Below are 26579 nucleotides of genomic sequence, written 5' to 3' on the forward strand. Positions count from 1 at the left end.
TTTTATATAAAACTGCCCTGGCTATCATGGCTTGCTCGTGGCATCAGCTTTCTCTCCAGGGTCGTCCTCCACATCTGTAGACTAAGAACAAACAGCATCAACAGACAGAAATTAAGGCAAAATTTGCAATGGTTGTTTTTACAATAGTTTTGATCCATTTTAAGGTATTGATATTGGAGAGACCGTCGGCAGCCCCAGCAAGAATATGAGCTTCAGGTAGTAGGGTAAGGAGAGACTGGGATGCTTCAAAAACTGTTTTGTTCAGTTTTGCTGTATCTTATGTTAAATTATCTTCTTTCCCTTGTAAATGGCATTTAACCGTCTCCCAATGGTGTTTATGGCATTATAAGAGCTAGGAGTAATACAGAAATCAGAAGTAATGTCGAGAGTCGGGCAGAGCAGAGTGTTCTCTGAACTCCCCCAGTGAAAGGGAAACTCCCCTTTTTCTTTTTTTTTGAGACGGAGTTTCGCTCTTGTTACCCAGGCTGGAGTGCAATGGCGCGATCTCGGCTCACCGCAACCTCCACCTCCTGGGTTCAGGCAATTCTCCTGCCTCAGCCTCCCGAGTAGCTGGGATTACGGGCATGCACCACCATGCCCAGCTAATTTTTTGCATTTTTAGTAGAGACGGGGTTTCACCATGTTGACCAGGATGGTCTCGATCTCTTGACCTCATGATCCACCCGCCTAGGCCTCCCAAAGTGCTGGGATTATAGGCATGAGCCACTGCACCTGGCCAACTTCAAAGGATTTCTAATAGAAGGATACTGTAAGCCAATGCAGTGGGAGCTGACAGGCTTGTGCTCTTCTCTAAGATATTTATGGGAGGATGATTTGAGCTAGCACAGAAGCCAGAAAAGGCTGACAGGGTGTACAGCTGCTGTGACCTGGTCACACCAGAGGGGTTCTTCTCCCTCGGTTATTTGCGGGATCTCAGGCCTGAGGCCTGCTTTCCACAGGAACTGGATGCGAGGTATACAACTCCTTTATCAGGAGGAAAGACTCTTGCTCCAAGCCTGCCATACAGCGTACGCCCTTTCAGGCAGGGACGCCACCGCTGGGTCTTTGGTCCTCGTCCTGGCCTGGCTGTTTTCCCATGTACTGCTTCTGTTCTGTGACTGCTCTAGGCATTCCTCCTACTACAAACTACTATATGGTTATAGAGAAGGATTATATAAATCAGCACTAAACGTGTCAGTACAGCTCCGACTACAATACCTATGTGATTATATAGAAATATTATATAGAACTAAGTATGTTATATATAAGCTAGTGTAGTAAGCAGTAAGTTGTTATATGATTATATTGAAAGATCATGTGGGACTAAGTATGAGTATATATATAAGCTAGATAGAAGTAAGCAGTGAGTTATATTTCAGGAACTAATTGTGCCTGGGGTCTGCACAGTTCTCCTTCCTCAGTGCCCCTGGGGGGTGTTACCCACAGGTGGCACGAGCCTGAATGCCAGCTACTCGAGAGGCTGAGGTGGGAGAATCCCTTCAACGCAAAAGGCAGAGGCTGCAGTGAGCAGATCTCGCCACTGCACTTCAGCCTGGGCGACAGAGAAATACTCTGTCTCAGAAAAAGAAAAAGAAAAAAGCAAATAAAGAACTAATAGATGTCTTCCACAAATGTGCAGGTATAAGAAACTGGGTATCCACACGGAAAGGAATAATGTTGGATTTCTGTGACACACTACCATAGAGTTTGAGTTTTGAGTTTTCCAGCTCAAAACCTTTTCTGACTCCTCCCACCCTGCGCTTTTAAAGTCCTCACCTGAGAGGTGGATTCCCACCCTGGGCCCCTCCCACCCTTGACCTCGTCAGCCTGGGAGCACAACACCTTGGCCCCAGTCCGCGGAAGGCCATGTCCTCTGCCTGATCCTGGGATCCACCACGGCCCACTCTTCTCTTAAGGCCCTGTCACCCCCTACCTCCCTCCTCATGCCAGGCCCTGCTCCTCGCCAGGTCTCCCATCCGCAGTCACCATTTTCCCTGAGCCTGCGTTAGGGAGGTGCCTGGGGCCTGTCCTGTGACACGGGGTGTTCTTGCCTGTCCAGCGGTAGGCCCTAGAAAATGAGCTGCTCTGGGATGCAGGCATCCTACTCCAAACCCTCCTGTGACTGTGTGGACCAAAGGGATTAGGAGACAGAGCAGTAGAAAACCTGAGAGAGAAAAGAACGAGAAAGAACCAGAAGAGATGGCAAAGTAGAGGATGGGTGAGGGATTTGCCAAGAGACAGCAAAAGTGAAAAAAAAAAAAAAGATAAGAAAGTAGGAGGAGAAAAGCAACTGGAGAAATGTAGAGAAAAGCAAGATGTACAGAGAGATGAAGGACAGCAAGGTAGGGATGGGGTAGCAAAGAGGGAGGCTCATGAGAGTGAGGGAGACGAGGAGGGATTTGGAGCCGGGGCAGACAGAGCAGAGGGTGCTGGTGGCAAGGAGAACAGAGGGAACCACAGCAGGGAGGACACCTGGGGACGTGGGGTGCCAGAGAGTTGGGGACGGGGGTATAGCAGGGAAGAGAGAATTTAACAGGGAGAGCAGAGGAGGGGCAGAGAGGGGAGAAGAGGCAGAAATATATAGAGATTGAGGACGACTGGGGAGAAGGAGCAACAAGAGGTTAAATAAGATGGGAGGATGGAGCAGAAAAGGTGGAAGAGAAGGAATAGAGGGGAGAAGGGGATAAACAGCAGGAGAGGAGAGGGGTACAAAGTGAGGAGCAGAATCCCAGGGAAAAAGAAAAGAAAGGAAGAGCTAGAGAGAGAAGGGGAGAATGAGAGAGATGTGCAGAATTAGGGAAGGACACACAGTAATGAAGAAAGAGGGGCTGGGCGCAGTGGCTCCCGCCTGTAATCCCCACACTTCAGGAGACTGAGGCAAGGGGATAGACGGAGTGCAGGAGTTCCAGACCAGCCTGGGCAGCATAGTGAGACCCCATCTCTGCCAAAGAAAAAAAGAAATTCACCGGGCATGGCGGTGTACACTTGTACTCCCAGCTACTCTGGAGGCTGAGGCAGGAGATGAGCCCAGGAGATCCAGGCTGCAGTGAGCCGAGATCATGCCAATGCACTCCAGCCTGGTCAACAGAGCCAGACCCTGTCTCAAAAGACAAAAAGGGGTGGGGGACTTTGGGTTCAGATGAGTACGTTCATTGGATGTAATTAGTTGTGACATGTTGACTTTTGTGTATATAATTTAATTACTAAAAGTTGTTTAAATTATACAGATGAGCTTGAGAATTTTAAAATTCCTATCTACAGGACATGTGCATTCTATAAATCTTGGCATCATAGGTTAGCTTCCACTTGGAATCCCTATTCAGCCAGAGGACAGTGACTTACTCAGTTCTGGATGGCGGGCGGGGACCGGGGAGAAGTGGAGAAAAGTCCCCTAGAGGACAGGGTCTAAACAAGTGTGGGGAGTGGGGGACAAGAGGGTGGAGACTGCCTTGGGGGCGGGGCCTGGTTAGAGGTTTGGGGCGGGGCCTGGAACGGGACGGGGGAGGGGCAAAAAGAGGCTGCCTGGAAGGCGGGTCCGATGGGGGAGGGGCGGGGCCAGAGGGTGACTGGCATCTTGGAGGGTGATGTTCTGAAGGGCGGGTTCTGGAGGGGGCGGCTCCGGTCTCTCAGCTGTCCCCAGGATGTCAACAACTGTCATCCTCTTGCCCTCCAGGACTTGATCCTCTGGGTTCTGATTGGTGTGTTGCTTCTGATGTGCCCTGGTATTACCCCTAATATCACAGGGATGCTTCCTGTCCGTTTTAATACTTCAAACAATCAATTTTTGCAGTGGGTCACCTGAAAATGGTTTTAATGCAAAGGGCCTTTTTTTGAGCAAGTAATGTCGCGCGTCCTGCAGGCAGAGCGAGCCCCCCTTGTCTGGGGCAGGGCGGGAGAGAGAAGAAAGGACCTCGGTGGAGTGGGGCGCTGGTTCCAGGGGGGCTGACAATTAGAAAGGCTTATTAAACTAAGCAAGATCCTGGGCTGTTAAGTGGTTAATGGAAACTGAAAGGTGACATGCAAAATTGCCTATTACACACAGGAGGTGAAGGACAATTTTATATTTCAAGAAATAAAGTCAGGTCCCAGAGAGGTGGCTCACACCTGTAATCCCAGCATGGGCGACAACTGGGACTATTGGAAAGGTCAGGCTGGGCGCGGTGGCTCACCCCTGTAATCCCAGCACTTTGGGAGGCCGAGACGGGTGGATCACAAGGTCAAGAGATCCAGACCATCCTGGTCAACATGGTGAAACCCCGTCTCTACTGAAAATACAAAAATTAGCTGGGCATGGTGGCGCACGCCTGTAGTGCCAGCTACTTGGGAGGCTGAGGCAGGAGAATTGCTTGAACCCAGAAGGTGGAGGTTGCAGTGAGCCAAGATCGCGCCATTGCACTCCAGCCTGGGTAACAAGAGCGAAACTCCGTCTCAGAAAACAAAACAAAATAAAGAAAAAGAAAAGGGCAATATGGCAATAGGCGGAGGCCAAGGAGGATCGCTTGATCCCGGGAGTTCGAGATCAGCCTGGGCAACATAGTGAGACCTCGTCTACTAAAAATCAAAAGTCAGCCAGGTATGGTGGTGCACGCCAGTGGTACCAGCTGCTCCGGAAACTGAAGTGGGAGGATCACTTGAGACGGCTTTAGTGAACCCTGATTTGCCACCACACTCCAGCCTGGGTGACAGAGCTTGTCTCTGTCTCAAACAAGGAAATAAATGAGAGATATTCTTCCTCCTTTGAAAATAAAGGAAGAGTGGCTGGGCGCGGTGGCTCACTCCTGTAATCCTAGCACTTTGGGAGGCCGAGGCAGGTGGATCACCTGAAGTCAGGAGTTCAAGACCAACGTGGGCAACATGGTGAAACCCCATCTCTAAAAAAAGAAAATAAGGGAAGAGATTTTCTTTCCTTTCATCTCTTTTCTTAGGACATTTATTTAGAAAATTTTAAATACAGGCCGGGAGTGGTGGCTCATGCCTGTAATTCCAGAGTTTTAGGAGGCCGAAACGGGCGAATTACCTGAGATTGGGAGTTCGAGACCAGCCTGACCAACATGAAGAAACTCTGTCTCTACTAAAAATACAACAACAAAAATTAGCCAGGAGTGGTGGCGAATGCCTATAATTCCAGCTACTGAGAAGCCTGAGGCAGGAGAATCACTTGAATGTGGGAGGCAGGGGTTGCAGTGAGCCAAGATCACACCAATGCACTCCAGCCTGAGCAACAGGAGTGAAACTCTGTCTCAAAAAAAAAGAAAGAAAAGAAAAGAAAACTTGTAGGCCAGGCACGGTGGCTCACGCCTGTAATCCTAGCACTTTGGGAGGCCGAGGTGTGTGGATCATCTGAGGTCAGGAGTTCAAGACCAGCCTGGCCATCATGGTGGAGGCCAAGGCAGGTGGATCAGGAGGTCAAGAGTTGACGACCAGCCTGGCCAAGATGGTGAAACCCCATCTCTACTAAAAATACAAAAAATTAGCTGGGCTTGGTGGTGGGCACCTGTAATTTCAGCTACTCCTCGGGAGGCTTAAGCAGAGAATTGCTTGAATCAGAGGTTGCAGTGAGCTGAGATCGTGCCAGTGCACTCCCTGCACTCCAGCCTGGGTGACAGAGTGAGACTCTGTCAAAAAAAAAAAAACTAAACTTTTTTTCAGCTTAATGACCCAGTGATGTATTTCTGAAAGACTCAGGAGCGCTCTTTGAAACAACACGAAAGATAGTACCTGTATCTCAGTAGGAAATTAAATAATTCAAACATCAAATAATTCGAATTTAAGGCTATGGAACTTTAAATAATTCTGAGCCTTGAGAGGAATGTGCTTATGCAACCTGAATCCAGTGGTATGCAGGCACAACTGCTGAGTTTTCCTGTAAATAATTAGAGAGACTAAGCAGCCTTAGAGATAAGAACTCCTGGGATCATTGTCTTCTCTTATGGAGTGAGAAAATAACCTTTAAAGTGTGTCAATTTGTCACCAATCACGTTGCTGCAACCTATGCACTGGTGTTTAATAGAAAGTGTGGTGATTCTGCTAAAGCTTCTCTGCTTTTTTCTATGTGTGTGAAACCTTAATGTCTCTACTTTGGAACGCCGATCCCATTCATTTGGAGTTGATGTTTCCAGGTGGCTATCCTCAAGCTTAGTGTTCACATAAACTCTATACTTAATCATATATTTTAAATTCTATTATGTACTGCTGGCATCAGTTTCTGTCGGATTGTAGGAGGCTCACCAGAGAGGGCACCTGTCACCATGCTGTGAAACTCACACTTGTCAAAAATACATGGGTTAAAGTTTTCCCTCTCCCTCTGGATGAAGCTAATGAGCTGACACAGACGGTCACCTCCGTTACCAAGTACAACCAGGATGAACATGTGTGACCAAGGGTGTTGTCAAGTCCTGAGAACTGATTAGTGTTTATCTGGATAACATGTACTTAATGGGTTGTGTAGAACAGTGAAGTTTCTCTCTTTTCAACCTCTTAGCTATTTGCCTCTATATCCCATCACATTCTGGTCTAAGGCTTATTTATTTAGTTTTTTATTTTTTGAGACAGAATCTCGCTTTGTCGCCCAGGCTGGAGTGCAAAGGCACAATCTCAGCTCACTGCAACCTCTGCCTCCTGGGTTCAAGTGATTCTTCTGCCTCAGCCTCTGGAGTAGCTGGGATTACAAACGCCCACCACTGTGCCCAGCTAATTTTTTTTTTTTTTTTTTTTGCATTTTTAGCAGAGACGTGGTTTCAGCAGGTTGGCCAGACTGATCTCAACTCCTGACCTCAGGTGATCCACCAGCCTGAGCCTCCCAAAATCCTGGGATTACAGGTGTGAGCCACTGTGCTCAGCCAGGTTTATTTATTAATAAAATGGTTTTTATTTTGCTATTATCCTCTTGAGATGAATTATCATTTGGAAAAATTTTGTTTTGTTTTGTTTTGTTTTCAATAATATTTTCTCAACATTTAAAAAGTGAAGTAAACAGTATTTCTGGGACCAGGCACGGTGGCTCACCACTGTAATTCCAGCACTTTGGGAGGCCCACGTGGGTGGATCACTTGAAGTCAGGAGTTCGAGTTCATCCTGGACAACATGGTGAAAACCCGTCTCTACCAAAAATTACAAAAAGTAGCCGGTCATGGTGGTGCGAGCCTATAATGGAGGCAACTTTGGAGGATGAGGCAGAAGAATTGCTTCAATCCAGGAGGCAGAAACTGCAGTGAGCTGAGATCTCACCACTGCACTCCAGCCTGAGCGACAGAGAAATGCTCTGTCTCAAAAAGAAAGAAAGAAAAAAAAAGTAAATAATAAAAAAGAGAGTAATAGATCTCTTCCACAAATGTGCTGAGACAACTACCTGGATATCCACATGGAAAATAATAATGTTGGATCCCTATGTCACGCCATTAAACGTTTTATTATAAATAGTTTTAAATAGCCGGGCGCCGTGTCTCACGCCTGTAATCCCAGCACTTTGGGAGGCCGACGCTAGCGGATCACGAGGTCAGGAGTTCGAGACCAGCTTGGCCAACTTGGTGAAACCCCATCTCTACTAAAAGTACAAAAATTAGCCGGGTGTTGTGGCGGGAACCTGTAATCCCAGCTACTCGGAGGAGCTGACTCAGGAGAAACACTTTCTCCTGGCAGGCGGCTGTTGCAGTGATCCGAAGAGATCGGGCCACTGCACTTCAGCCTCGGAGTGAAAATTCATTTTTTTTTTTTTTTTTTTTCTTTTTGAGATGGAGTTTCGCTCTTGTTACCCAGGCTGGAGTGCAATGGCGCGATCTCGGCTCACCGCAACCTCAGCCTCCTGGGTTCAGGCAATTCTCCTGCCTCAGCCTCCCGAGTAGCTGGGACTACAGGCACGCGCCACCATGCCCAGTTAATTTTTTGTATTTTCAGTAGAGACGGCGTTTCACCATGTTGACCAGGATGGTCTCGATCTCTTGACCTTGTGATCCACCCGCCTCGGCCTCCCAAAGTGCTGATATTACAGGCGTGAGCCACCGCGCGCGACCCGGAAATTCATATTAAAAGTGAGAGAGAGAGAGAGAGCGCGAGCAGGAAGGCATCCCTGCAGGAGGGGGAGTTACTTTGTCTCCCAGGCTGACCTGGACCTTCAGGCTCAGCGACCCTCCTGCAGCTGCTTCCTGAGCAGCTGGGACCTCGGACTCCCACCCCTGCGCTTGCATCCCTGCTGCATTTAAGCATCAGGCGGTGACCTCACTCCTCCCTGGCCAGAGCACTCTGTCCCGCATCCCAGGCAGTGGCCCTAAGGAAGTCTCTGACATTCCCATCTTCTTATATATGTATAAAGAAAAAAGTTAGAGAAGGGAGCAGGGGCAGTGTTTCTCAAGGCCTCTTCAAGCGTGACGGGGGCTGCGCGGACAACTAAAAAAAAGTCTATGATTTTTATAGTTTTGTAAGTGTTTAGTTAAGTCTTTGGCTTAGGGCGCCTTTTTATGTATTTAGCAAAGTGCCAGTTAGCATATTTTTGAGCCTGAAATTGTCCTAATAGGATGAATTCTCTAAAAATGAATTCTTTCTCCCTTCTGCGTAAATGATGAATTCTCTCTCCCTCCTGTGTAAATGAAGAATAGAAACGGAGAAAATTTCTATTCTGTTCTGTGAGTCATCAGCATGAAAACATACGTTCCGTCCAGGCAGGGCTTTGCGTTTCACATTCTAGTTTGCATCCCCGTTCCGGACAATTCCAGGGCTTTTGACACTTGCCTCAGCCTTCCTGGCCAGTCTCGCCTCCAAACCCCGAAAAACAGAGGCGCAGGAAGCCAGGCTGTGAGACTCACAGGTCCCGCCCTGCCCCGCCCTCTGCCAGTTCAAAAGGGCAAGGTCTCTCCGCCTCGCGCCCCGCCCCTACCTCTCCCAGACCCCGCCCACCTCCTCGCGGGTCCCGCCCACCTCCTCGCGGGTCCCGCCCAGGCTTGGCTTCTGTCTTGCGCGCTCAGATTCCCGCAAAACCAGAAGCGGATCGCGTGGAGTGAAGAGCCCACCGCGGCGCGTGAGTTTGCTCTGTCTTGTATGAAGTCTGCGATTCCCAGGTCCCCGGCGCTTCAGTACCTGGGACGTGGGGACCCCACAGACCTGGAAGTTTTCGATCATCTTTCTTCACTCAGAGCAAATTGAGACGTCCCCGTGAGACTCCGGGGGTCACTTCCTTTTAGGTGGAAAGTCCCCCCCAAGGCTAGTCCCGTCCCGGGTCTTTCTGCTATAGGGCGATGCATACACTTCCTAACGCGTAGTTTTGGTCAAGCGCGTCGCTCCCGTAAAGAGACCACTAGGCAGGCTTTGTGTGGGCAATGAGGACGTTTTATTTCGCGCTTGGGTGCATGCGGGCCAAGTCTGAGAAACAAGTTAGGCCACGGGAGTAGCAAAGGGGACTGTTTTTTTGTTTTGTTTTGAGAAGGAGTCTTGCTCTCTGGCCCAATCTAGAGTGCAGTGGCGCCATCTCGGCTCACTGCAGCCTTCACCTCCCAGGTTCAAGCCATTCTCCTCCTCAGCCTCCTGAGTAGTTGAGATTACAGGCACCCGCAACGACGCCCAGCTATTTTTCGTATTTTTAGTAGAGATGGGGTTTCACCCTGTTGGTCAGGCTGGTCTTGCTCATGATCCACCCGCCTCAGCCTCCCAAAGTGCTGGGATTACAGGCATTCGCCACCACGCCTGGCCTAGGGAACTGGTTATACAGTTTGAGGCAAATGGTCAGTTAAAGGTGGTAATTTATTTTAGGGAGGGGAAGGGCGTCACCGGATGCATGGTCACAAGGGTAGGGGTCATCTGTTACAAACAGGCATGATCCTAAGGGTGAGGGTTGTTGGTTGCAAGCAGAGAGGTGGATGTGGTAAATTACATAGTTATAGGGGTGAGAGTCTTGAGGAACCTAATGTCTAGGGGGGAAATTTTCGAAAAGCGAGCAGGAACAAGGGTTGAACTTTGCAGGGTGAGAGCAGTTGAAGCAGGAACTACTTGTTTCACTTATCTTTGTGGCCACCCGGTTACTTCAGACTTTGTGGCTCCTGGAGACCGTCCAGAGGTGTACGTGAGGGTCACCAACGCTATAATGGCCAGGCTTGGACTTGGAGGCCTGACATTCACGTCTTCTTATATATGTATAAAGAAAAAAGAGAAGGGAGCAGGGGCAGTGTTTCTCAAGGCCTCTTCAAGCGTGACGGGGGCTGCGCGGACAACTAAGAGAAAAGTCTGTGATTTTTGTAGTTTTATAAGTGTTTAGTTAAGTCTTTGGCTTAGGGCGCCTTTTTATTTATTTAGCAAAGTGCCAGTTAGCGTATTTTTGAGCCTGAAATTGTCCTAATAGGATGACTTCTCTAAAAATAGCCTTTAGCCGGGTGCGGTGGCTCACGCCTGTAATCCTAGCACTTTGGGAGGCCGAGGTGGGTGGATCACCTGAGGTCAGGAGTTCAAGACCAGCCTGGCCATCATGGTGAAACCCCATCTTAAAAAAAAAAAAAAAGAAAAGAAAAAGAAAAGAAAAAATAGCCTTTAAGCATAATAGCTTTAAGGTGGATGGTGATGTAGGAGGGGGGTGGTCCCAGAAGACTTGGATGGAAAGGAATATGTGCAGGTTTCGGAGAGGTGTCACGCTGCATCTTGACATCAGCGAGGCATTGCCTGGAATTCAAGAGCGATGGGTGGTGTTTCTGGTGGACGCTAGAAGGGTGGAGCCTATGAAATAGGGCTGGCGATACCACAGGCAAATGAATGGGGAGGGTTGGCAAGGTGTCTTGTCTTAAGCAGCTGAGAGATTATGGGGCAGGGCGTGATATTGTAGGGTGGTTAAAAGTAACATTTGCCATATAGAGTGATTAGTGATGGCCTGGATATGGTTTTGTAGGAATTGAGAGACTCATCAGAACATGCAAGGTCCAAATAGGAGAAGGGAGATGGGTGTTAGGGGAGTAAGGACTGGAAAGAGCCGTGACATCCAGCTAGAAAACGGCCAAGTGGATTTGGCACAGTTATTTGCCTGGTTAGCACATTTTTGGGCCCTGTCTTTGAGTCTCCTGATATTATCATAAAGCAGGCCAGACTGGTTTAAGTAAAAGCCGCATTCCTCATTTAGAAATATACAGAGTCGGCCGGGCGCGGTGGCTCACGCCTGTAATCCTAGCACTTTGGGAGGCCCAGATGTGCGGATTGTCTGAGCTCAGGAGTTTGAGAACAGCCTGGGCAACACAGTGAAACCCCATCTCTACTAAAATACAAAAAAATTAGCCAGGAGTGGTGGTGTAACCTGTAGTCCCAGCTACTTGGGAGACTGAGGCAGAGAATTGCTTGAACTGGGAGGTGGAGGTTGCAGTCAGCCACGATCGTGCCATTGCACTCCAGCCTGAGCAACAAGAGCAAAACTCCATCTCGAAAAAAGAAAAGGAAAAAAAGAAATACACAGAGTCCTCCCTTTTCTGCAGTAAGTCGAGGCCATGGCGGTTTTGAAGGACAGCCGCAGCTGAAGAGTCAATTTGAGCTTGAAGGACAGACAAGACATCATATATGTCTGTAATGCTGGCAGAAAAATCAGTAGACAGAGTGGGGAATGTTGTGACGAGGTGGTGACCCCCGCTATGCCAGTTCCAAGGCCTACAGTGTAGGCTGCAAGCCCAGTTCCCACGGGTAATGGAATTAGCTGGATGACTCTTTCTTGTTCAGTGGGTGTCATTAGGGGGACAGGCAGTTGTTCATTACCACTGGCAAACTGGATTCTAGGAATAAGGAAGACGAAGTCACAAGTGCCTGTCTAGTTAGTAGGTAGACACATAGAGGTGGCAGAGCCACATAAGAAGAAGAGGCCTGGTGGAAGGCAGGATTAAATGTAGGGTGAAAAAGAGGGAGGGATCCTTGAAAGGAGAGTCAGATTCCCACACTCCTAAAGATCCAGCAAGAACAGCAGCTGTTAGAGGTTGAAAGGGAGATTGATGGGTTAACTGTGTGGTGGGGGTGGTTTGATTTTTATAATGTACGAGGAAGCACGTAGTATCAACAAATAGTCTGTCACTAACATGTGTAGGGCTGGCCGGGCGCGGTGGCTCAAGCCTGTAATCCCAGCACTTTGGGAGGCCGAGGCGGGTGGATCACGAGGTCAAGAGATCGAGACCATCCTAGTCAACATGGTGAAACCCCGTCTCTACTAAAAATACAAAAAATTAGCTGGACATGGTGGCGCATGCCTGTAATCCCAGCTACTCGGGAGGCTGAGGCAGGAGAATTGCCTGAACCCAGGAGGCGGAGGTTGCGGTGAGCCGAGATCGCGCCATTGCACTCCAGCCTGGGTAACAAGAGCGAAACTCCGTCTCAAAAAAAAAAGATAAGAAAGCAGGAGGAGACCGAGTAGAGAAATGTAGAGAAAAGCGAGATGCACAGAGAGATGAAGGACAGCAAGGTAGGGATGGGGCAGCAAAGAGGGAGGCTCATGAGAGTGAGAGAGACGAGGAGGGATTTGGAGCCGGGGCAGACAGAGCAGAGTGGGGCTGGTGGCAAGGAGAACAGAGGGAACCACAGCAGGGAGGACACCTGGGGATGTGGGGTTCCAGAGAGTGGGGACCGGGGTATAACAGGGAAGAGAGAATTTAACAGGGAGAGCAGAGGAGGGGCAGAGATGGAATAAGAGTCGGAAGTATATGGAGATTGAGGATGATCGAAAGATTGGGGAGAAGGAGCAACAAGAGGTTAAGTAAGTTGTGAGGATGAAGCAGAAGAGGCGGAAGAGAAGGAATAGAGGGGAGAAGTGGATAAACAGCAGGAGAGGAGAGGGGTACAAAGTGAGGAGCAGAATCCCAGGGAAAAGGAAAAGAAAGGAAGAGCTAGAGAGAGAAGGGGAGAATGAGAGAGATGTGCAGAATTAGGGAGGGAAGCAGAGTAATGAAGAAAGAGGGGCTGGGCGCAGTGGCTCCCGCCTGTAATCCCTGCACTTCAGGAGACTGAGGCAAGGGGATAGACGGAGTGCAGGAGTTCCAGACCAGCCTGGGCAGCATAGTGGGACCCCATCTCTGCCAAAGAAAAAAAGAAATTCACCGGGCATGGCGGTGTACACTTGTACTCCCAGCTACTCTGGAGGCTGAGGCAGGGAGTCACTGGAGCCCAGGAGATCCAGGCTGCAGTGAGCCGAGATCATGCCAATGCACTCCAGCCTGGTCAACAGAGCCAGACCAGACCCTGTCTCAGAAGAAAAAAAAGGGGCGGATGATGTTGGGTTCAGATGAGTGGGTGAGTTCATTGGGTATGATTAGTTGTGACATGTTGACTTCTGTGTATATAATGTAATAACTTAAAACTTGTTTAAATTATACAGATGAAATTGATAATTTAAAAATTTCTATCTGTAAGACAGGTATATTCTATAAAGCTTGGCATAGGAGGTTAGCTTCCACGTGGAATCCCTATTCAGCCAGAGGCAGTGACTTATTCAGTTGTGAGTCACTCTCTTCACGTTTCCCAGGGTGGGGTGGGGTAGGAAGTGGGGCCGTGAAGTGGGAAAAAAAAAAAACAATTTCTGTTATTACTTAATACTTAAGTAATTAATATTTTGTGACAGGGTCTGGCTCTATTGCACGGACTGGAGTGCAGTGGTGCGATCTCCTCTAAATGTAGCCTTGACCCCCTGGGCTCAAGCAATCCTCATACCTCAGCCTCTCAAGTAGCTAAAACCTCAGGCATGAGCCACCAAGCCCAGCTAGTTTTTGTGGTTTTTGTTTAGTTTTTTTTTTTTTTTTTTTTAGAAATGGGGTTTCACTATGTGTCCCAGGCTAGTCTCAAAATCCTGGGCTCAAAGGATTCTCCTGCCTTGGCCTCTCCAAGTACTGGGATTATAGGGATGCACGCTGCGCCTGCCCTACATAGTAATTTTCTTTTTTTGAAATGGAATTTAGCTCTTGTTGTCCAGACTGGAGTGCAATGGTCCAATCTTGGCTCTCCGAAACCTCCACATCCCAGGTTCAAGCGATTCTCCTGCCTCATCCTCCCCAGGAGGTGGGATTACAGGCATGTGCCACTACGTCCGGCTTGCTTTGTATTCTTAGTAAAGACGGGGTTTCACCATGTTGGCCAGGCTGGTCTCCATCTCCTGACCTCAGGTGATCCGCCCACCTCAGCTTCCCAAAGTGCTGGGATTACAGGCGTGAGCCACCTCGCCTGGCCCACTGCCCCAGTTTCTACCCGCCCCCTAGAAAAGGAAAAAAAAGTGACTCAGAACTGAGTAAGTCACTGCCCCCTGGCTGAATAGGGATTCCAAGGGATTCAGTAGGGACCTCAGGTGATTTACCCGGCCTGACCTCCCAAAGTGCTGGGATTACAGGCCTGAGCCACCACCCCTGGTTTATAGTGAAGAGGGAAAAAGACTGGAAAATTAATAAAACAACGTAATATGGGATTAAAATAATTGAAAATAACTTTCGCTAACTGTGAAAGTTCCCCCCACCCCACAGCACAAGGTAAAGACAATTTTTTTTATTATTATTATTATTTTATTTTTTTTAAGACGGGGTTTCACCATGTTGGTCAGTCTGGTTTTGAACTCCTGACCTCAGGTGATCCACCCGCCTTGGCCTCCAAAGTGCTTGGATTACAGACGTGAGCCACCACGCCCAGCTAAAGACAAATATTAACTGCCTCTGTGCCTTTCTGCAGAACGTTAACCTGATCTATCCTCCACATCCCTTAGGGAGTTTTGTAAGTTCCTGTTTTTCTTAGGGAACAGCTGCAAGGCCACCACACAGATAAAGGAAGTAGCAAACATGTCTTTTAAAATACAGGACATGTCAGGCCGGGCGTGGTGGCTCAAGCCTGTAATCCCAGCATCTGGGGAGGCCAAGGCAGGTGGATCATGAGGGTAAGAGATTGAGACCATCCTGACCAACATGGTGAAACCCCCTCTCTACTAAAAATGCAAATATAAGCTGGGCGTGGTTGTGGCTGAGGCAGGAGAATCACTTTGAGTTCGGGAGACAGGTTGCAGTGAGCTGAGATTGCACCACTGCACTCCAGCCTGGGCAACAGAGCGAGACTCCGTTTAAAAAACAGCAAGGCCAGGCGCGGTGGCTCACGCCTGTAATCCCAGCACTTTGGGAGGCCGAGGCGGGTGGATCACGAGGTCAAGAGATTGAGACCATCCTGGTCAACATGGTGAAACCTCGTCTCTACTAAAAATACGAAAAATTAGCTGGGCACGGTGGCGCGTGCCTGTAATCCCAGCTACTCAGGAGGCTGAGGCAGGAGAATTGCCTGAACCCAGGAGGCGGAGGTTGCGGTGAGCCGAGATCGCGCCATTGCACTCCAGCCTGGGTAACAAGAGCGAAACTCCGTCTCAAAAAAAGAAAAAAAAAAGAAAACAACAACAAAAACAAACAAAACATATATATATATATATATATATGGCATGTCCCAAGGCATGTCAAGGTTGATTAACTGCCTTTGACTGTTTCTGAAAGAACTGCTTTTTGCTTTGTGCTTTTCGCACCCTCGTAAGTTTGAAAGGAGCCTGCCTCCTCCCTCGGGTGCTCGGCCATTTTGGAGGCGAATCTGAGCGGGACCCGTGTGTCCACCTAACATAAACTCTTGCGACCTCAGTGTTCTCTCCAGTCTCTTGAGTTTTGCAACAACAGTATTTTTTAAAAGGGACATCAAGGCCAGGCGTGGTGGCTCATGCCTATAATCCCAGCACTTTGGGAGACTGAGGTGAGCGGATCACCTACTGTTAGGAGTTCGAGACCAGCCTTGTCAGCATGGTGAAACATTACCTAGGCAGAGGGTTGGAGACAGACTGGGCCAGGTCGGCTGTGAAGCTGTGTGGGGTTAGTGGTGGCGGGGCTGCCATGGAGCAACTGAGGGGCCACTGCACACACTGTTCCCAACTCACTGATGGGCCAACAGCCTCGGTGCTTCTCAGAGGCCCCATGTTCAGAGCCAAGCATGGGTAATTTCAGGGTTTCGTGGCTCAGGGCTTGTGCTGAAGCTCACCAAGGATAGGGACTGGTTCCTGCGTCACCACACATCAGGGCCGTAGCCCTAGCCTCACAGGGGACAGGAGATCTTTAGAGAGGCTTAAGGCCTGAGAGTTCATGTTTCTTGGGCTTTCTAACCTGTGGATTTGGTCTGGATCCATATCAGAGGGTCATGTCTTTGTGAACATGCAAGCTCGTGGTGCTTTCCAACTTCGGTTGACATTAGTAATTTTTTTTTTTTGAGACAAAGTCTCGCTTTGTTAGGCTTCCAGGCAGTGGCACGATCTCAGCTCTCTGCAGCCTCCGCCTTCCAGGTTCAAGCGATTCTCCTGCCTCAGCCTCCTGAGTAGCTGGTATTACAGGCACGGCCAACCAGGACTGGCTAATTTTTTGTATTTTCAGTAGAGATGGGGTTCTACCAAGTTGTCCAAGCTGGTCTTGAATTCCTAACCTCAGGTGATATGCCCACCTCGGCCTCCCAAAGGGATTACAGGCATGAGACACCACGCCTGGCCTAGTAATTTTTTGTTTTCATTTTTGTTTTCTGAGTCTCACTCTGTCATTTAGGTCAAAGTGTAGTTGTGTGATCTCAATTCTGTCTCCAAAAAAAAATTAATAATAATTTATACATTTTTATTGGCTTTTTCTTGATTACTTGAGAAAACAGCTTTTAAAAGCCTAAGGTTTTTAAATACATGTAACTTTCTATACTTCTTTTTATGCTATTCTGTTTATCACTTATTTTTTTTGAGACGGAGTGGTGCTATTGCTGCCCAGGCTGGAGTGCAGTGGTGTGACCTCGGCTCACCGCAACTTCTGCGTCTTTGGTTTAAGTGATTCTCCTGCGGCAGACTCCCGAGTAGTTAAGATTACAGGCACACAACACCTCGCCCGGCTAGATTTGTATTTTTAGTAGAGATGGGGTTTCACCATGTTGTCCAGGCTTGTCTTGAACTCCTGACCGCAGGGTGATCCTCCCCTGTCAACCTTTTAAAGTGCTGTGGTTATGTGTGTGAGCCATCGCGCCCAGCCAATTTTATAATTTGGTTATATTTTCTTCAGGGCCCACATAAAACAAAATAACCTGACTGCAAAGTATCCTTAGTAATATCTCATATTTATTCTCTATATGAAAATAAATACCAAGGTTTGAAGACTGCCTATTTTACATCCTTTGTTATTCACACCTGATAGAACACTCAGGAAAAAACAACAAACACCTAAAAGAGATTACAATTGGATGGGTGTGGTGGCTCCCCTGTAATCCCAGCACTTTGGAAGCCCAAGGTGGTAGAATTGCTTAAGTCCAGGAGTTCAGAGTATCATAGAGGGACCCTGACTCTACAAAATATTTAAAAATTTGCTGGGCATAGTGGTGAGGTCCTATGGCCCCAGGTAGTTGGGAGATGTGGCAGGAAGATTGCTTTAGCCCCAGAGAATGAGGGTGCAGTGACCAGTGTTGCTGCCACTACATTTCAGCCTGGGTGACAGAGAAATATATTGTTCCAAAAAAAAAAAAAAAAGAAAAAGAAAGAAAAGTAAATAAAAACAAAAAGAGGCCGGGCGCGGTGGCTCAAGCCTGTAATCCCAGCACTTTGGGAGGCTGAGGCGGGTGGATCACGAGGTCAACAGATCGAGACCATCCTGGTCAACATGGTGAAACCCCGTCTCTACTAATAAAAAAAATTAGCTGGGCATGGTGGTGTGTGCCTGTAATCCCAGCTACTCAGGAGGCTGAGGCAGGAGAATTGCCTGAACCCAGGAGGCGGAGGTTGCGGTGAGCCGAGATCGCGCCATTGCACTCCAGCCTGGGTAACAAGAGCGCAACTCCGTCTCAAAAAAAAAAAAAAAAGGAAGTATATAGATCGCTTCCGCAAATGTGCTGGGATAACTAACTGGATATCCACATAGAAAATAATAACGTCGAATTTCTATGTCACGCCATCAAAATTTTTATTTAAAAAAGATTTCTAAAAAAAGAGGACGAGGTGTTAAATTAAAAAAAAAAAAAAAGAGGACGAGAAAGGGACCTCTCTTTTAGAGGGTGTTACTTAGTTGCCCAGGCTAACCTGGACCCCCAGGCTCAGCGATACTCCTGCCGCTGATTCCTGAGTAGCTGCGACACTCAGGCTTCCGCCCCTACGCCCTCATTCCTGCTGTGTTTAAGAAGCGGGTGGTGATCTCACTCCTCCCTGGCCTGAGCACTCCGATCCGCACCCCAGGCGAGGGGAAGTCTCTGAAGCTGAGCACAGGGTGGACTCTTTCTCCTGAATGAATGGAGAATAGAAAGGGAGAGGATTTCTGTTCTGTTCTATGGGCGGTCAGCATGAAATCCTACGTTCCACCCAGGCAGGGCTTTGCATTTCACATTCTAGTTTGTATCCTTGTTCCAAAAATTTCAGGACTTTTGAACCATGCCTCAGTCTTCCTGGCCAGTCTTGCCTCCAAAACCCGAAAAATAGAGGTGCTGGGAGTTAGGCCGAGAGACACACGGGTCCCAGCCCGCCATGCCCCGCCCCGCCCCGCCCCGCTCCGCTCTCTGCAGGTTCTAAAGGGCAAGGTCTCTCCGCCTCGCGCCCCGCCCCGCTCTCTGCCCGTTCTAAAGGGCAAGGTCTCTCCGCCTCGCGCCCCGCCCCGCTCTCTGCCGGTTCTAAAGGGCAAGGTCTCTCCGCCTCGCGCCCCGCCCCTACCTCGCCTAGGCCCCGCCCACTTCCCCGCGGGTCCCGCCCAAGCCTGGCTTCCGTCCTGCGCACAGATTCGCGCAAACTCAGAAGCGGATCGCTCGGCGGGAAGGTCCCACCTCAGCGCGTGAGTTTCGCTCTGCCTTGTATTAAGTCTGCGCGTCCCAGGTCCCCGACGCTTATGTAACTGGGACGTGGGGTCCCCACAGACTTGGAAATTCTCGGCCGTCTTCCTTCAGCCAGAGCAAATTGAGACGTCCCCGAGAGAGTCCGGGAGTCGCTTCCTTTGGGGTTTGAAGTCTCCGTGATGCTGGGCCCGTCCCGTCTTTCTGCTGTAGAGCGATGCATACGCTTCCTACCGCGTAGTTTTCCTGTTCTAAATCTTTTTCTCACCCCTCCCGCCCCTCGCTTTTTAAAGTCTTCACTCTCGCACCCTGAGTGCATCCCACCCTCGCCTTCTTTGGCCCCAGTCCCCGGGGAGGCCATGTACTCTGCCTGGTCCTGGGATCCCCCAAACCTCACCCTTGTGTTAAGGCGCTGTTGCACCCCACCTCCCTCCCCGTGCCAGACCCTGCTGATCCCTAAGTCTCCCCTCTGCGGTCACCGCGTCCCCTGAGCCCGCATGGGGGAGGTGCCCGGGGCTTGTCCTGTGACAGGGGGTGTTATTTCCTGCCCAGCTCCAGCTCCTGGAAAGTGTGCTCCTCTGGGATGCAGGTGTCCTACTCCAGACCCCCCTGTGACTGTGTGGGCCAAAGGGATCGGGAGACAGAGAAAGAGCAGTAGAAAACCTGAGACAGAGAAAAGAATGACAAAGACCCATAAGAGATGACAAAGTAGGCCGGGCGCGGTGGCTCAAGCCTGTAATCCCAGCACTTTGGGAGGCCGAGGCGGGTGGATCACGAGATCAAGAGATCCAGACCATCCTGGTCAACATGGTGAAACCCCGTCTCTACTAATACAAAAAATTAGCTGGGCATGGTGGCGCGTGCCTGTAATCCCAGCTACTCAGGAGGCTGAGGCAGGAGAATTGCCTGAACCCAGGCGGCGGAGGTTGCGGTGAGCCGAGATCGCGCCATTGCACTCCAGCCTGGGTAACAAGAGCGAGACTCTGTCTCAAAAAAAAAAAAATAAATAAAAATAAATAAATAAACATAGCAGGAGCAAAAAAGCAACTGGAGGCCGGGCGTGGTGGCTCACGCCTGTAATCCAAGTACTTCTGAGGCCAAGGCGGGCTGATCACCTGAGGTCGGGAGTTCAAGACCAGCCTGACCAACACGGTGAAACCTCGTCTTTAAAATAATAATAATAATAATAATAATAAAGCAACTGGAGAAATGTAGAGAAAAGCTAGATGTACAGAGAGATAAAGGACAGCAAGGTAGGGATGGGGCAGCAAAGAGGGAGGCTCATCAGAGTGAGGGAGACGAGGAGGGACTTGGAGCCGGGGCAGACAGAGCAGAGTGCGGCTGGTGGCAAGAAGAATATAAGGTCTTTTAGGCTAACTGACGGTGCCCTGGATGCCATGTTAACCTCTGTGACCTGTATGGACACTCCAGATGAGTTCTTGGAAAATCTGTAGTAATTGGAAGGCCATGAAAAGGGGAAGAAATGATCAACCCCTGTGGTGCCTACTTTGAGACATTCTCTGTTTTTCTTTATTCCCACCCCAATTGATAAGGCAATTGGACTTTGTAACTGACCTTGGTCAACCTCCTGACTCCAGACCTAAGACCCCCTCCCAGCTTGCAAAAAATCACCCTAATCTGTAACTTCTGTAACTTTCCACTGCTTACCACAAACCTATAAAACCAAGTCCTATCCCACCGCCCTCGGCTGACTCTCTTCACACCCAGCCTGCCCCCTCCCAGGTGAATAAACAGCCATGTTGCTCACACAAAGCCTGTTTAGAGGGCCTCTTCATTCAGAGGACGAGTTTTAATGGGGAACAGAGAGAGAACCACAGCAGGGAGAACACCTGGGGATCTGGGGTGCCAGAGAGTGGGGACAGGGTGGTATAATAGGGAAGAGAGAATTTAACAGGGGGAGCAGAGAAGGGACAGAGATGGGAGAAGAGGTGGAAATACATGGAGATTGAGGAGGTTCGCAAGATTGGGGAGAAGAAGCAATGAGAGGTTAAATAAATGAAAATGCAGCAGAAGAGGTGGAAGAGAAGGAATAGAGGGAAGAAGGGGATAAACAGCAGGAGAGGAGAGGGGTACAAAGTGAGGAGCAGAATCCCAGGGAAAAAGAAAAGAAAGGAAGAGCTAGAGAGAGAAGGGGAGAATGAGAGAGATGTGCAGAATTAGGGAGGGAAACATCTACTGGGAACTCTTGGCCAGCAAGAGGATTCCAACCTGAGTGGGGGGCGCACAGGAAAGAAGACAGGCAAGTGGGGTCAGGAGGGTTGAGGAGTCAGTGCTCCAACAACGACTTTATTTCTCAAAGGTTTTGATTATATACATTTTCCAGGCTCTGGTTTATGTCAGTGCAAGAGGAAAAGCAGATCACTAAATCACATGCTCTATACAATAAAGATGGTAGCTACACAATCAGTGGTCGTAAAGGGTAATGGTCATTCCTGGTGCTCCTAAACAACATTTACATCAAGACATTGATCCTCGTGACTGCAGGCGTTTCTGGTTTCAATCGTCTGGTTATCTTTTAACTAGAGTCCCTTTTTCTGTTCCTGACTCCTTTTTTTTTTTTTTTTTTGAGACGGAGTTTCGCTCTTGTTACCCAGGCTGGAGCGCAATGGTGCGATCTCGGCTCACCGCAATCTCTGCTTCCTGGGTTCAGGCAATTCTCCTGCCTCAGCCTCCTGAGTAGCTGGGATTACAGGCACGCGCCACTGTGCCCAGATAGTTTTTTGTATTAGTAGAGACGGGGTTTCACCATGTTGACCAGGATGGTCTCTATCTCTTGACCTCGTGATCCACCCGCCTCGGCCTCCCAAAGTGCTGGGATTACAGGCTTGAGCCACCGCGCCCGGCCTGTTCCTGACTCCTTTTATCTCGACTTCCCTCTTTCAGGCATCCCTGTGTCTGGGCTCAAAACCGTCTGTCTTGTGAAACTCGCTTTGCAAGCATTCACACGGTTGGGTTCCCAACCGAAGCATAGTAATGAAGAAAGAGGGGCTGGGCGCAGTGGCTCATGCCTGTATTCCCAGCACTATAGGAGACTGAGGCAAGGGGATTACTTGAGTTCAGGAGCTTGAGACCAGCCTGTGCAACATAGTGAGACATTTATCTCTGCCAAAAAAAAAAAAAAAAAAAAATTCACCGGGAGTGATGGTGCACAGCTGTAATCCCAGCTACTCTGGAGACAGAGGCAGGATGATCACTTGAGCCCAGGAAGTCCATGCTGCAGTGATCGGAGATCATTCCACTGCACTCCAGCATGGTCAACAGAGCAAGACCCTGTCTCAAAAGACAAAAAGGGCAGGGTGCTTTGGGTTCAGTGTGAGTTCATTGGATGTGATTAGTTGTAATATGTTGACTCCTGAGTATATAATCTAATAACTTACATCTTATTTAAATTATACAGATGAGACTGAGAATTTTAAAATTCCTGTCTGTAAGACATGTACATTCTATGAATCTTAGCATCACGGGTTAGCTTCCACTTGGAATCCCTATTCAGCCAGAGGACAGTGACTTATTCAGTTGTGAGTCACTCTCTTTTCTTTTCCCGGAGTTGGGTAGGAAGTGGGGCAGTGAAATGGGAAAATAAATTACTTTCTGTTATTACATAACAATTTTAATCAATTAATTAATATCCTGAGACAGGGTCTGGCTTTGTCACCCAGGGTGAAGTGTAGTGGCATGATCTCTAACTGAAGTCTTGACCTCCTGGGTTTAACTGATCCTGGAACCACAGGCTGAGCCGTCAAGTCTGACTACTTTTTTTTTGTTTGTTTGTTTTTGTTTTTTTTTTTTGTAGAAATGGGGTTTCACTATGTTGTTAGGCTGGTCTCAAAATCCGGGGTCCAAATGATCCTCCTGCCTTGGCCTCCCGTGGTACTGGGATTATAGGAATGAGCCACTGTGCTTCACCTACAGAGTACCTTTGAAAAATTATTATTATTTTTGTTTTTTTTTATATAGAGCTAGGGTTTCACTGTGTGGGCTAGGTTGGTCTTGAACTCCTGATCTCAGGGAATCCACCCACGTCAGCCTCCCAAAGTGCTAGGATTACAGACATGAACCACCTCACCTGGACTTGTTTTTTTTTTTTCCTTTTTTGAGACATAGTTTCACTCTTGGTTTCCAGACTGGAGTGCAGTGGGGTGATCTTGACTCACCAAAACCTCTGCCTCCAGGGTTCAAGAAATTCTTTTGCCTCAGCCTCTTGAGTACCTGGAATTACAGGCATGTGCCATCACGCTCCACTGATGTTGTATTTTTAGTAGAGAAGGGGTTTCTCTATGTTGATAAGGCTGGTCTCAAACTCTGGACCTCTGGTGATCTGCCTGCCTCTGCCTCCCAAAGTGCTGAGATTACAGGCACGAGCCATTGTACCTGGCCTTAACTTTATTTGATTTTTCTTTTTACAATTGTTGATTTGTTCTTCTCCACATTGACTGTAGATTTTTATTTTTTTTGTTTTTTTTTTTGAGACGGAGTTTCACTCTTGTTACCCAGGCTGGAGTGCAATGGCGTGATCTTGGCTCACCGCAACCTCCGCCTCCTGGGTTCAGGCAATTGTCCTGCCTCAGCCTCCTGAGTAGCTGGGATTACAGGCACACGCCACCATGCCCAGCTAATTTTTTGTATTTTTAGTAGAGACGGGGTTTCACCATGTTGACCAGGATGGTCTCGATCTCTTGACCTCGTGATCCACCCACCTCGGCCTCCCAAAGTGCTGGGATTACAGGCGTGAGCCACCGCGCCCGGCGACTGTAGATTTTTAAAAAGTGGTAACAGGAACGTAGGTAACCACAATGTACAGCTTATTTGGTGAGCCAGGCATGGTGGCCCACCCTATAATCCCAGCACTTTGGGAGGTGGAGGTGGGCAGATCACAAGTTCAGAAGATCGAGACCGGCCTTGACAATATGATGAAACCTTGTCTCTACTAAAAATACAAAAAAAAATTAGCCGAGCATGGTGGCATACACCTGTAATCCCGGCTACTCAGGAGGCTGAGGCAGGAGAATTGATTGAAGCTGGGAGGCAGAGGTTGCAGTGAGCTGAGATCCTGTCACTGCACTCCAGCTTGAATGACAGAGCAAGACTCCATCTCATAAAAAAAAAAAAAAAGGAGAGTTTATTGGGCAAATCTTTATCCTCATTACATTTTCTGGCCAACTGCACACAAATATGGTATGGGAGATTCCTTATTCCTTTGGCTAGACAGCTTTGTTGAGCCTAATACCAATGCATAGACCTGGAGTTTCCATCTTTTTCATGCCAAATTTCTGAATCTCTTTGAGCGCCTGACCTCCTTCTTCCTCATTCTGAGCCCTGCATCTCCCCGGTTCCAACCCCTGGAGAATGTGCTCTTTCTGGAGGCAACCTTGTTATCACATTTTCTCCCTCTTGTTGCTAGAAGGCAGGACTAAAATGTGAGATGTCCAGGTTTTTATAATGCTAGCACTTTGGGAGGCCAAGGCTGGTGGATAACCTGAGGTCAGGAGTTTGAGACCATCCTAGCCAACACGGTGAAACCTGACCTCTACTAAAAATACAAAAATTAGCTGGGTGTGGCGGCAGGTGCCTGTAATCCCAGCTTCTCAGGAGGCTGAGGCAGGAGAATCACTTGAACCCAGGAGGTGGAGGTTGCAGTGAGCTGAGATCCTGCCACTGCACTTTACCCTGGGTGATAGAGCGAGACTCTGCCTCAGACACACACACACACACAAACAAAAGAACAAAGCGGGCGAAAGCAGGGATTTACTGAAGCAAGAGAGCACTGCACAAGGTGGGAGTAGGCTCCAGGGCAAGCATCTCCAGGGCCCCATTTACAAAGTTTTGTGGGTTTAAATTATTCCTTTTTTGTATGTTTGTTTTTGAGATGGAGTCTTACTCTGTCACCCAGCCTGGACTGCAATGGCATGGTCTTGGCTCACTGCAGCCTCCACCTCCCAGATCAAGTGATACTCCTGCCTCAGCCTCCCAAGTAGCTGGGACTACAGGCACCCGCCACCATGCCTGGCTAATTTTTGTATTTATAGTAGAGACAGGGTTTCACTGTGTTGGCCAGACTGGTCTCCAGCTCCTTACCTCGTGATCTGCCCATCTCAGCCTCCTTGCGTTCTTGCTTCTTTGCTTTCTTGTTTCACTCTTGTCACCCAGGCTGGAGTGCAGTGGTGCAATCTTGGCTCACTGCAATGTCTGCCCCGTGGGCTCAGGCGATCCTCCCACCTCAGCCTTCTAAGTAGCTGTAACTGGAAGACAGGACTGAAATGTGAGATGTCAGTGCTCGCTTCGGCAGCACATATACTAAAATTGGAACGATACAGAGAAGATTAGCATGGCCCCTGCGCAAGGTTGACAATATTATATATATATATATATATATATATATATATATATATATTTTTTTTTTTAATTGTATTTTAGGTTTTGGGGTACATGTGAAGAACATGCAAAATTGTTGCATAGGTACACACGTGGCAGTGTGATTTGCTGTCTTCCTCCCCTTCACCTATATCTGGCATTTCTCCCCATGCTATCTCTCCCCACCTTCCCACCCCCCGTTGTCCCTCCCCTATTTCTCCCCAACAGACCCCAGTGTGTAGTGCTCCCCTCCCTGTGTCCATGTGTTCTCATTGTTCAACACTTGCCTATGAGTGAGAACATGCGGTGTTTGATTTTCTGTTCTTGTGTCAGTTTGCTGAGAATGATGGTTTCCAGGTTCATCCATGTCCCTACAAAGGACACGAACTCATCGTTTTTGATGGCTGCATAATATTCCATGGTGTATATGTGCCACATTTTCCCTGTCCAGTCTATCATCGATGGGCATTTGGGTTGGTTCCAGGTCTTTGCTATTGTAAACAGTGCTGCAATGAACATACATGTGCATGTGTCCTTATAGTAGAACTATTTATAATCCTTTGGCTATATACCCAGTAATGGGATTTCTGGGTCAAATAGAATTTCTATTTTTAGGTCCTTGAGGAATCACCACACTGTCTTCCACAATGGTTGAACTAATTTACACTCCCACCAACAGTGTAAAAGTGTTCCTATTTCTCCACATCCTCTCCAGCATCTGTTGTCTCCAGATTTTTTAATGATCGCCATTCTAACTGGTGTGAGATGGTATCTCAATGTAGTTTTGATTTGCATTTCTCTAATGACCAGTGATGATGAGCATTTTTTCATATGTCTGTTGGCCTCATGTATGGGATGACAATATTTTTTTAAAAATATATAAATTAATTAAATGTGAGATGTCCACGTTTTTCGCTGTTGAACATAGAATTGAAGAAGAAAAAGAAAAAGGACCACAGACACAGATGTGCACCACGCTTGGCTACGTTTTTGTGTTGTTGGTGGAGACAGAGTTTTCTTATGGTGCCCAGGCTGGTCTCGAACTCCTGAGCTCAAGTGATCCAGGGGCCTTGGCCTCCCACAGTGCTGGGATGACAGGCGTGAGCCACTGCACCCAGCCTCTGCCTGGGCTTTGGTGAGGGCTGGGTCTGTGCCCTGAAGGGGAGCTCATTCCAGCCCAGCTCCCCACTGATGCGGTGTGTGTGTGGGCTTCTCCAGGAGGGGAGTAGGTTCTGAAAAAAGGATTCAAAAATTCAGTTAGTTTTCATGTAGGAGTTTATCAGCCCTGGTGCAGTGGGCAGTCAAGGGGACCATATTTCCTCAGGGTGAGGTCTCCTTAATATGTGTCATTGTATTACAGGGAGGGGGTGTGTTGATTCTGAGCAACAAACATATTTATAACATTCAGGATTGACTTTTTTTTTAATTTTTTTTTTTTTTTT

At 48.4% G+C, this 26579-nt stretch overlaps 1 non-coding gene and 1 pseudogene across 1 annotated transcript; both read left to right on the forward strand.

Moving 5' to 3' along the window:
- Window positions 1-8966: 8966 nt before the first annotated feature.
- LOC105734485 (zinc finger protein 665-like) overlaps window positions 8967-26579 on the forward strand; it is a 57857-nt pseudogene continuing 40244 nt past the window's right edge.
- LOC135276841 (U6 spliceosomal RNA) lies at window positions 25057-25163 on the forward strand. The gene has a single exon (XR_010344399.1). It is a non-coding gene; the product is annotated as a U6 spliceosomal RNA (small nuclear RNA).

Source organism: Aotus nancymaae, unplaced genomic scaffold, assembly GCF_030222135.1.
Source record: "Aotus nancymaae isolate 86718 unplaced genomic scaffold, 86718_ANA_hifiasm-v0.15.2.pri h1tg000028l, whole genome shotgun sequence".
NCBI lineage: Eukaryota > Metazoa > Chordata > Mammalia > Primates > Aotidae > Aotus > Aotus nancymaae.